This window comes from Nelusetta ayraudi, unplaced genomic scaffold (assembly GCF_046127955.1).
Source record: "Nelusetta ayraudi isolate G7.1 ecotype Tasmania unplaced genomic scaffold, CSIRO-AGI_Nayr_v1 ptg000027l, whole genome shotgun sequence".
Taxonomy (NCBI): Eukaryota; Metazoa; Chordata; class Actinopteri; order Tetraodontiformes; family Monacanthidae; genus Nelusetta; species Nelusetta ayraudi.
The window spans coordinates 1,377,034-1,389,424 of record NW_027466077.1 but is presented as its reverse complement, the minus strand read 5'-3'; positions in this window follow the sequence as shown (position 1 = coordinate 1,389,424).

Genomic DNA, 12,391 nt, shown 5'->3' with positions numbered 1-12,391 from the left:
CGTGCAATATATCTGAGGTTGTTTGTAAGACAAAACAAAATTCTAAACAAGCACGCACCTAGTCCATAGTTATAATAATAATAATTTCTTGAAAGATTTAGAAAAATCCTCAGACCTTGAAATCTGCATTTTCATGCAGAAAAGTTCTGTCAGATACCAGCAAAATCTAATTTTGCCGTCCTCTCCTGTTGCTAATAGTTTTACTTGGCTTCTACAAAATGTAATTTTATTTGTTAAAAAAAAATAATGACATGAATCATCAGCTAAATTTAGTGTTTTCTTCACTCATCTGTGATTGTGAGTATCTTCTAAATTAGTCAAAATTAATAATCAAATTATTGTTGTTGGTAGCAACTAAAATATAGTTGCTACCAACAACAATAAATATAAATAATATATAAAGCAATTAAAAATATATTTGTAGTAGATTTATCATCATTTTTGTTATTATTAATAGCCTTAAAAAGTAGCATTTATGTGGCTGTTTGTAAGTGTGTGTTTATGAGGCTCGAGTGTGTGTGTGTGTGTGTGTGTGTGTGTGTGTGTGTGTGTGTGTGTGTGTGTGTGTGTGTGTGTGTGTGTGTGTGTGTGCTGCCCGCGTGTTTGTGTTCAGCGCTGTGTTCACACACACTCCATCTGGACTCCCCGGCTGTGTCCGTGTGCCGTCCGTGCTCATTCACTCTGCAAATTCCAGCCCTGAGTGTGTGCAGACACACACACACACACACACTCATGCAAGCACGTACTTCATCTCCTGTGATGTCATCGACGGCGAGCTCCATGGCAACAGGGAGTGAGGGAGGCGGCGGCCAGATCTTCTCTGCTCGGGAGGAGATGAAGTCGGTAAAAATAGCCGCCAACGTTTCTGGCCGCCCGTCAGCAGGTGGTGGGCGGAGCCTCCGTCCTGCCATGGGACAACACTCCCCAAATGGGAAATCTGGGAGCCTTGCTTGCAGTGACGCCCACTGTCCTGCAGGGCGGTGGGAGTAGTTGTGGTGGCGGTGCAGCGACCTGAACTCCTGAACACTTCATTGACCTGATCATGTGACTGGTCTCGCCATCTCTCCGCCAACTCTTTCCTTTTTTGTCCCAGTTCTCCATCAGATTTTCCACTTGCGCTGCACTCGGCTTCCGCTGGGGACATTTTGGGATTAAACGCTACATTTCCAGCCGCTTAACATTCCTGCAGGAACAGCCCCGCGCCGATCTGTCGGCAAAAAAAAGAAAAGCCGACCTTGTTGCTTTTCCTACTTTTATTTTAACCACTTCCTGACAGCCAATGAATGACTGCTGCCGTCTTGGGGGCAAATTGTGGAAACGTATCTGCAGGGCATCGAGGTGTGCAAATAATCATTGCACGTGGAATTTCTGTACGTTGAATTCACGTTTGGGAGTCGTCGGCAGGTCAACATGGGTAAAAATCCAACTTTTGTTATTGTTTTACGGCTCTTTGCCTTCACCTCACCTTCGACCCTCAGACTGCTGGGAAAAGACTACAGAAGAGAACCCCCCCCCCCCCCCCAATATCTGTGAACCTGCTGTTGCATATCTCTCAAGGATGTGTTACAAATCGAAACCTTTTTTTATTGTACCCCCATTGCCTCCAAGTGATTCACTCCTGACTCGCACCACTGGGCCCGCCCACTCTCCGGCCCCTTCTGTAGCCGGGTGTCTGCAGCCCAGCCAGATGAAGAAACCAAGTACTGGCTCTTCGTGCATGTCTAATCCTAAAAAAAAAACGAAGTAGTTTTGAAGAGCCACTTGGGCTGGTGTCTGTTGGCCAATTAAGAAGAGAAGGGGAGACGGAGCGGGAGGGGGAGGGGCTCATAATCAAGAGCAGGACTAATTATCAGGCTCCCGCCTCAGCCCGAGTCTTCTGAAATCATCATCAGAGAAAGAGGAAGAAAAAGAAGAAGAAATGGCTTTAATTACTGAGCGTTCTCACGGCCTCCTTGTGTGGTCAAGCCGCAGCCTTCTGTTGTCTGACTGGCAGTCGAGGAGGGGGGAGGAGCCGAGTGACGTCCCTAACGCTGGTGGATCAGAGGATCCATCTGAGAGCATCTGTGCAGGAACATGTGAGCTCCTCCAGTGATGCTGCTGCTGCTGCTGCGGCTACTACTGCTGCATGCAAGTTTAGGATTCTGCTCCCGCAGCTCCCTCTGCAGGCGGCTATGCGGCATTGCATCCGCGGCAGCAAACAATTACTCTAAATTCCCTGGGTCGTGTGATCCACGCGCGTGCGAGCGCGCGCGCGCGCACACACACACACACACAGACCGCATTAGATCCCTGTCACTTCCCACATTTGTTTTTCTTCCCTCCCGCTTGCAGGAAGCAAGACGCAGCTGATGTCACAGCGCCTCAGTGTTGTCACACACACAAGCATGCACGCGCTCACACGCACGGCTCTGATGGCTGTTGAGTCAGACACTGCCCACGATGCCGCTGATGATCGCAGGACTGCGTGGCCGAGGCTGTTGCTGCGTGTTGACTCTGCACGACACACTCATTTCAAACATTTGTTTCCGCTTTAGAGAGTCTAGACATGCAGATAGGAAAAACATGGTCAAATGTAATATAATTACTACTGTGGTTGTTCATTGGGAAGAAAAAAAAAAATCTTAATTGACTTCATTAAACATCAACAATTCCCTGAGAGTCTTTTGTATCGAGCAGATTTCCTTGTTTTTATTGTAGTGCATTTCAATGTCACGTTTTAATTGTTTCCAGGAACAAGAAAAATTGAACAATCAACAGAGTTTTCTTTGGACGCGCCAAATTTTAATGATGCCTCACAATGCAGAAATTCTTCTTTCCCAATTAAATGTAACAGAAGCGTGTCTTGTATTCAGAAACACGCTTGTTGAAGAATTTCCCAGTAATTAAATGCCTCGCATGGTCAAGGCAGCAGATGGAAAAATGCACAACAATGAACTTATACAACACCAATCCAGAAATCTGTCTTTTTTTGACGGAATTCTAATTAAAGTTGCGCCTGTTGTCGGTATAGAGAGCTGATGTGTTGATTATGTGTGTCCTGTCCTTGTTAAGATCACCACGATGCCTCAACAGTCTCTCACTGCCCGTTGTTTCTGAAGAGGAGCCGAAGCTGATCAGAAACATTTTTAGTTAGTTCAGATGTTTTTGTTGCCTGAATGAGAACGTCCACAGAAAGAAGACAAAGCTAAGCAGCTAAACGCTAAAACGCTCTACAACCACCACTTTTTTCCCCACTTGAATCAAACTGATTGTTATTTTTTCCTCTTTTTTTGTGACTTTTCAGCTCAACCCACCGATTCTACGTTGCTACACCTGCCGTCAGTCCAGAGAGCCCAGTGTCACGTTGTTTAGAAGAGCCGGTGGCTATTTAAAGATCTGCTGCCCCGGCCTGGCCCGGCTCTCTCTCCACGATGACGCCGCCACCGCCAAGGCCGTCCGTCGCCCTGGAAACGGCGAATCAACCAAGGACTCGCGTGGTCGTCGACGTGGCATCCATCAAGCTGCAGGTCTCCGAGGCTGCGTGTGTCTATGTGCATGCGTGTGCGCACATTTTAACTGTTATTAGGTTTGAAGGGGGAGCTGTGATGACTAAGGTGAAGCATTAAGCTCCTCATTCTGTGGTTGATTTTGAGTGTGTGTGTGTGTGTGTGTGCGTGTGTGTGTGCTGGGGTCAAATTTAATGTAATGGGATTGCTGGGACGCAGCATCTTCATGGGGCCGAGAGGCAAATCAATGTGACATATCTTTGTTGCAAACACGCTTCCGAACTGTTGCGAACGACAATTTTTCAAAACAGGTTTTTTTCAGGTTTATCCCAAGCCGTCTGTCGCCGTCCGTGATCTTGACGGAGGATCGGCAGATGACTCGCTGCCTGCCGACTGAACTAAGCCGTCGTGTCTCCATCTGAGCAGTCTGGCACGATGATGTGAAGCATTAACCCGTGGGGCGAAATCAGCCAGTCGACGCGCGGAAATCAATATTTCATCCTCAGCTTTGATCGGGACGTAGAGCGCACTTTCCCAGCATGCACCTTGGCGTGTCGGTGCGGCTGATTGAATAAGTGTGAAATAGAGTTGTGTTTTTTTCCCCCCGTTGCTGTCCCTCAACTTCCGGCCTTTCCTGTCAACTGCGAGGTCGTGGGGCCGAAGCCCATTGATTTGCGGCGTGGAAAGGGGATGTTGGTGGGTGGGGGGTGGCTGTTCTTCGACTCCGCCCCTCATTCCTTCTCCCACCCTCCGCCAAACCCCCTGCCTGGAAAACAGCGCTCCGTTGTTTGGCCACAGAGGCGGCGGTGTGTCCGCTGCCCTTCATCCACCCAAACTGCCTGATTCCCAGTGTGAGAGCGACGCTGTTCATTGGAAGTCGAGTCACATGGGCGACCAACCGGTGCTGCAGGATGTAAAGATTTTTATTTATTTATTTATTTTAGCATGCAGGCCACATTCGAGGAAAGAGGGAATTAAATTAAGCGGCCCTCCATTATTATTATTATTATTTCTTTTTAATTTCTTCTTCTTCATCATCGTTTTCCATCCCCAACACCCTCCAGTAATTAGTGAAGCCTAAATGGATTAAGCTTTAGCTGGATCCTGAGGTTTTGAAGGCTGTGAAATTTATCTTCAGTCAGCTGGCTGGCGGGTCAGTTGGCGACGTGAGAGGACGAGACGCTTTCTGAATCGATGTGACAGTCTCAGGACGGCGGCGGCCACAGTCGTCGTTTTCATCTGCTCGGCTCTACGTGCAACAGATTATCTCGCTCTCCCCCCCTCTCTCTTTGTCAGTATTAGTCTTACCTGCCAGCAGATGGCAGCGTTGCTGCTTCCCTCCGCTGCAGCCTCCCTGGACGTTCCTCTGCTGTGTCACAGAAAAAACATTTTTCTTTTCTCTCATGTCGACGTCTTGTTTTGCGACGTCTTGTGAGTCCGTGTTTGGTGGAGAAAAACATCACAACGCCGCTGCGTTTTACGACTGGTGAAGATGTATTGATGAAACTTCAGGGGTGGAGGCACGTCTGGCTGCACGCTGCTGCAGCTACAGCAGCAGCGGCGAGCGGTCGTTAATAAATCTCGATTGTTCTCTCTTAAAGTTCTCAGCACAGTTGTTTCACGAGTCAAAAGTGGGTTGATTCAGATTTACCGAATTTGGCAACATTCAGACCTTTTCTCAAAGCCCAGGCCAACCGTTGGTTCCCAGTGCTGGAACTCCTCCAAGGTCATGTCCCCAAGAAGATGAAGATGAAGATGAAGAAGAAGAAGAAGAAGAAGAAGAAGAAGAAGAAGATGTTGTTGATTTGTCCGCCAGCCTGTTCGACAACAACATTTTTTACGCTTCAGCAGAGCGTGAGCAGCGCGAGCCTGCTCCTGCTCATCGGAGGTGCTTCCTCACGACTCACCGCTCTGCCTGCACATCCCAGATGGACGCACACACACACACACATACACATACACACACACACAGTGGTAAATTTGCTAACCTTGTTGTATGACTTGGCCATACCTACTTTTGGCCTCGATGCACAGTTGTGATGCTTGCAAACAGCAAAAAAAAAAGTAATTTACAGCCCCAACGGTGCCACCTAATGGCTGAATTCTATGACAACGTGTGAGTAGCCCAGAACCATCGTCATCGCCCGATCTGAGTGGCTGCGTCATAACTCTGTCGAATGTGGCAGCGCTGATATTTTTAGAGGCAGGGGGAAACATTGTTATCCCTCCGCACATCAGGCACCAATCAGTTCTGACTGTTTATGAGTCCACTGGTTGGTCGTATCCGTTCTCTGATGATGAAGAATAAGAACTCTGATAACATTGCAGTTGTTTAGTTCCGGGGCACGGCTCCGTTCTGAGACGTCCTCACTTTGTCAGGCTAAGGCAAGAGGAACGCCTTTGATCACGTCCCCTCTCACCGGCGGAAAGAAAGGAGCTCCTGTAGTTTCGAGGGGGACGAGCTCAGCGTGAAAGCCGCTCGCCTGCCGAGTGACGTGACGTGTGATCACAGCCGAGTTCAGCAGGTGGGTTTCTCGCAGGAGTCCCCTCCTCCCCTCCGCAAAAAAGGCAGAGGTGAAGAACTGCGTTTCCATTGGGCAACACAGATCCTGGGTGGTCAGGGGTCGTCTTGGAGCCCAGAAGAAAATTTGCAGCACTTTTGTCATCCAAACTGGCAGAGTCCTTCATTTTAATGTGAGTTGTCCATTTGCTTGGCCGCCACAGCAGCGGGACGGCAAAGCTCGTTCGGCATCGGCCACAAATTGGCTTTTCCAGAATAAAGAGTAAGCAAAATGAAATCAGCGCCTGCTGCGGAATCCACTGTACCGTTGGGACAGTGGAAACGTCAAGCTGCGTGCGTGCGTGCGTGCGTGCGTGCGTGCGTGCGTGCGTGCGTGCGTGCGTGCGTGCGTGCGTGCGTGCGTGCGTGCGGATCTGAGGTTCCACAGAGGCGGCCGCTCCTCTGCAACGCTCTGGTTTCTGTCACATTAATTATAATGTGAAAGCGGGAGGCACTTCAGAGAGACTAGCGGCTGGAGACGCTAAACGCTCAAAATAACAAAACAAAAACAGTAAAAAAAAAAACAACTAAAAACCAAAACAGCTTCTTTATCCCCCTCCTGCTAGTCTCTAATGGGGCTTTAATCTTCAGCGTTCAAGGTTCTTATTGTGTCGCACAGCAGCAGCAGCGTTAATATTTTCACTCATTTGCTTGTCAGAAGCGACGAGTGGAACTGGCAGGAGCAATGATTGGCTGCTTCTCATAAAACAGGCTTTAAGACTCAAGACTGCCTTAAGAATGCCTTAACTCGGGTCATAATTCTAATTAATTGATGATGATGATATAAATAATGATCAGCATAAGGGCGCAGCGGCGGATAGGCCACCCAAACCGACTATCTGGCCATTATTCAACCATCCAGTTTATCGTGGAAACCCAATCTCTGCCTCCTGCCACTGGTCTGAATCCTTGAGCTAATTTTTTCATGCTTACATCAATGTTTTCAGATGTTATCCTAATCCCCCCCCACCAACCCTCTCACACACAAACACGCACGCACGCACACACAAAACAGTGCTGCTGAGCCACTTTCCTGAAAGCTCCCACACAAACTGGCCAATCCATTATTAATGGTGTTTATCAGGAGCTGCTGCCACTTCAGCAGCTGGTCGGCATGGCGGGGGGCCGTTAGCGGCCACGTGCGAGCTTCCTGCGTTCACGCTTTGGCCATTCCAAAAGGTGCGGCGGACGATAAAGGCATCAATCGGTGATTAACTAGCCGTTATCGGCCCAGGCGGGGACCGAGGAGAGGAGAGTGTTGTCCTTCCTGTGTCCTCCGAGGTCCCATAAACCTCACAGAGAGACTGCGAAGATGAACCTGGCTAAGGATGCTTGAGCACTGCTGCCTCTCACAGAGCCTTTTTTTTTTTTTCTTCTTGTTTTGCTTGCCGCGCCGCCTCGTCTCCTCCTTCACCTCACATGTACTCTCACCTCAAGTTCAAGCTGGAAGAAAAGAAGTTGAGGCAGAGTCCTCCAAGTAAAATCCTCCGTGCAGCTTTCATTGCGTGGTATTGTATGCAGAGCTCCGGTAGGAAGTAGCTGGCTGGCTGGCTGCTGCTCCTCCTGATTTGGTTCAATGAGCCGGATGTGATGAAGAGGATGATGGTGCGTCTTCACACTTGTGCGCTCGTTCATTTGCACTTTTGGCTTCGTTGCATTGCTCATCTCTTTTGCTGCATGACTTTAGTTGCGTCACCCGCATCCAAACTTAACCCCCGACACCAGCATGTTCTCTTTCTCCTCCGACTTTACCTGCTGCTTTTTAGTTTTCTGCGTTCCAGTTCAGTAGTCCGTACATGTTAATGAAGGAAGCCATGCAGAGGAATTCCACTCCGCAGCTGTAGGGGGAACCAAATGGCATGTTTAAACCCCACAGTTCAGTTTTAAATTCACCATTGATATTTATCAATAATAACAACATTTATGATACTGGGTTAGTTTATGTAGGACGGGAAAAGTCAAGGGACTGCTGTCTCTTTAACAGCCGATCCTTAATCATGATTGGCTTGTTGACTTAAGTCGCTCCAGTTCTTCCAGCCAAAGGTCTGATGACTAAACTGTGCTGCTGTGACGCTAGTTTGCAGTAATTACACCCTTTTCCGAGGCGTTAACAACATGTTTTTAATGGTGGTCCAACAATTAAATATCTGCTTAACCTCCTTGCACCTGCAGTTGGAGCAGTGGGTTCGGGGAGGCGTTCTCACTTTGTAGACCTCCCTCCCTCCGCTTGGCCTGGTCTCGTCTCGCTGTTTAATCCTAGTTCCTTGTTATCAGTGCTGATCAGAGCCCGTCTAGCGGGGAGACTCTTGACTGCTTGCTTTGGCTGCTGCCCCACTTATACATTTCTCATCGGTCCAACGGCGTCACCGTCTGAAGTACACAAAGTAGAAACGGCGTCTGAAGAGACTCTTAAAAATAAAAATAAAAACATCTGGCATCTGGCTATTAGCAATTGTGACACTTGTTTTTTGTTTTTTTTTCATTTCATTTATCCCCCCTGCCGGCCCCGTCATAGCCAGTTTGAAACCTGCAAGGAGTCCCTCAGGGCGTCTTCCTCGGGCCCTGACAATTTTCTTCGCACACGCCCTTTATCGTCTACCGGGTCTGCTGATCAGCATTTGTCTCGTTCACAATGTTGTCGCAGCTCAGTTTTTGTTGTTTTAGTCACAATCAGCATTTGTCCACGGACCCGATTCAATTATTAATGCTGTTTACTTGCAGGACTTGCGGGAACAGGAAGCGCGAGCTATCATGTGACGCAAAGTGTTGTAATATCTCCCAGTTAGTTTTGTCTGTCAATGAGGGGGGACCTGCAGTTTACTTATTTATTCTTTTTAAAAGATAAAGCAATATGCCAGATTTTTAGGAGCTGTAGTTTTCCTCATGGGCACAGAGTGCAGCGAAGATGGAATAAAACATTGTAGGAGTCAGAGCGGTGCCGAGCCGTAGGGATGAAAATCTGAACTTTCTCTGTTCCAGCTGCAGATTTTTCTGCACGCGTGCATGTTTATTTGTTCTTTTAACACTGAAAAAAAAAATCAGAGTATAAGAGTTTGCGAGTTGTGGTGTATGAGCTCTTGTCCCCACGGAAAATTTTAGTACAACTGTAGCTTGACCTTCTGTCCCGTTTGGCTTTTTGGGCCGACGCCGAAACAGAATGTTAGGGTGCCAACTACAGGGCACTCCACAGACGTTCAGAAAGCTCTGTTGTTGTTGTTGTCGTTGTTTTTACTTTTGTGCTGTCATGTCAGGTACTGATGCATTTAATGTGCAATTAATCAGCAAAAGTCAAATTTCCTGTGAAATTCCTCCCAAAAATATGATTATTTTCGAGCCTCTCAGCGGGCGGCCGCTTGTGACACGTCTGTCACTTCCTGTTACCAGCCCGCAGCTGAAAAAGATTTTTTTTACAAATTCCATCTCCCAACCTCACCTGCCAAATCCTCAGCCTAACTCCTGTGTCATACCCGACTCGCAGCAACTCAGGCTTGTTAAACCGCAGCCGTCGAGTGGAGGTGCGGCCTCACAAAACAGGAGTTCATTCCGACGGAGGGACGAGTTGTGTTGCTGCGCTGCCGCGGCAACTCACTCCCCCGGTGTGACGAGGAGCGTGTTCATCACGTTGGTCACGCTGCTGTGGGTGTCACGCACGGCTGTCACTGAGGCTCCAAACCTCCTGTGTGTGTGTGTGGGTGTGAGTGTGTGTGTGTGTTGCCAGTTCTTTAAACCTTTGTGACAGACGTTGTCGGTTCCAGCCCCACTGTCAGGAAGGCTGAGGAGATTCTCATGTCTGTTTCAAGCAGCCGGTGGTTGCGGTGACGCTGGTGTCGCTGTCAATGTGCACACTAGTTTGTGTGTGTGTGTGTGTGTGTGTGTGTGTGTGTGTGTGTGTGTGTGTGTGTGTGTGTGTGTGTGTGTGATGTCTGACTGAGGGATACGTCACTGGTGTGGCATATGAGGACAGGAGACTGCGCAGCAGAGTTTGTTTTGTGAGGTATGTTGAGGAGATATCGAGGAGAGCAAAACAAACAAACACAAATATATATTTTTTTAAAAAAGGAAGAATTGTGCGAGTGCCTCTTAAAAACGGCGCTCACAACAGGAAAAAAAATTGGGGGGGAATTTTTCTTTTTTTTATTTCCACCAGCTTCTCTTTGTTCCCTGAAAACCTCCATCACCCTGCATCTGTCCGATAAGAGCAGCCATTGTCCCCCAGGATCGCCGCCGCCGTTAGGGCCGTTTCTCCCTCCGCTTCAGCGCGCACAACAATCCACTTCCGTGTCTCACTAAACGGTCAGACCGTTGCCGCGAGATAAGACACAAAGACGCCTCGGCAGAAACCGGGCTGCTCGCAGGAGCCCAGACTTGTCAGTGCAAGAGGCACCCGACTCGAGAGTGCAGGGTAGTGAGGTCGAATCAGGTGAATTGAGCTTCTAAATATGGAATTCTATTGCTGTTATTCCAATTTCACACCTGTTTGAGACAGACTGACTGCGGCTAAAGTGCTATTAATTTATCATGTTTCTGGGAGATGCTGGTTTTAGCACCAAGTTAGAAAAGTCAGAAAGCAATAGGCAAACTGTAGAACGACCACACGTTAGCAGCGGTCACATGACGATAGGTGGGCAGTGTCTGCTGGCTTACTTTGCACTTTTTGCCACTTGCTTGAGCTAGTTGATCATCCTGAAGCCCTCGGAACAGTTCATTAGAAACAAGTGAGTCTTTCTCTTGTTTCTCTAGTAAGACGCAAGATAGGTTAGCTAGCTAAATCTAGTTAGCCTGATCCAGTCAAACAGCAAATTATGTGATCAGTCAGTCCAACGTTACGGATACATTTGTTGAGCTAGAAAACTGTCAAAACTTTAATATATAAAAAAGGCTGTAACTGCACTTGTTTGCTCGACTACTGCAAGGGAAGCATAAAGGGGGTGTGTCAACAGTTAGCCAGTAGCCTTAGCTTACTGGAGGCTACATCAGCTTCACATTTATGCCTCAGCTTGACTGAATATGGATGATGGCGACAGTCGGCCGCCTGCTGAAGTCACAGGAGTCCTTTCGGGAACCTTATTCGAACCATCGTCGAGTCACCCGTCGCTCAGAAAATAGTACCTTCATCCGCAAGTCAATGAGATTTTTTTTTTTTAAAGTACTCCTGAGTCGCTCGGATGTTTTCTAACCTGTAACCGTAAACGCACACAATCCCCTGCTGTCTGCTTAGACCGACATCATTATCATTTTGTGAGCAAACATCTCATCTCTTTATTTTTTCTTCTTCCTCTTCTTCTTCTTATCCTCTCCTTTTTTCCCCTCCTCTTCCTCGCCGTGAGTGGTCTTCCTGTGCAGGAAGGAGCCCCCTTTGATCCCCCAATTGTTGCCATAAATATTCATCACCGCTGGTAATCTTGTCGGCACCGCTGTTTGCGCTTGATGGCTCTCTTAGTTATTTTAATTGCCTTTCACGAATGTTTTCCTTTGACGTGTTGATTCGTGTGGCATAGCGGCAGCCAGGCGGGTGGTTGGAGGAGGAGGAGGAGGAGGAGGATGAGGAGGAGGAGGTATAAAGGATGCCATGCGGCATGATGTATACCGCTGCTGACAGCCTCGGGGCAGCTGTGCAGCTCTGAGTGAGTGACGGTTCTTTCGGGGGCCGAAGGTAAGGGGAATGCTAAATCTCCCGCCGTCGCCCGCCGCAGTGGCGGCGATTACTCTTCCCCGATGCGAGGGCGGAGCGTAAAACACAGCGGCGGTCCCGACAAGGCTGCAGCTGTGCAGGCACGGAGACTCTGCTCCAGCGCCGGGTGACAGACAGACAGCTGCTGCGCAGACCACCGGCCTTGGACTGAGATTAAGTTGGTTCGTCCTCTTTTTTTTTTTTTTTTTTTAAAGGGTCAAGGTTTTGGGAATTAGTGGCTCAGGAGCAGCAGCAGGTTTCAGGCTGCAGCTCAGCTGTGATGAAAGAGGAGCCCCTTGGATTGGGAGAGGCTGGAATATCGAATGGTTATTTTTGGACCTGCGATCGTTGTGGCATCCCATGCAAAAGCAGTTTTTCCAATTTTGATATTGTCCTTACACTACGATGATGACTCCTAGAGTGTGAAAATCTTCCCCAAGGCTGCACAACATCACCCACTGACACCTGTTGCACTGAAAGTCTTTAGCCATCTGTCCTTAGGTCATTGAAATAAAAGAATCAATTGTGGTGGAATAGCTAATTATGTAAAGCTGCCTGTTTGGCGTTTGACTTCCCTACGATTGACTGCAAAGTTTCAGATGTTGTTCATCAACCTGGTTCAGTGTTTGACGAGAGCGAGAGAAGCTTCCTTATTTTTTCCGGCTCCAGGAAGAA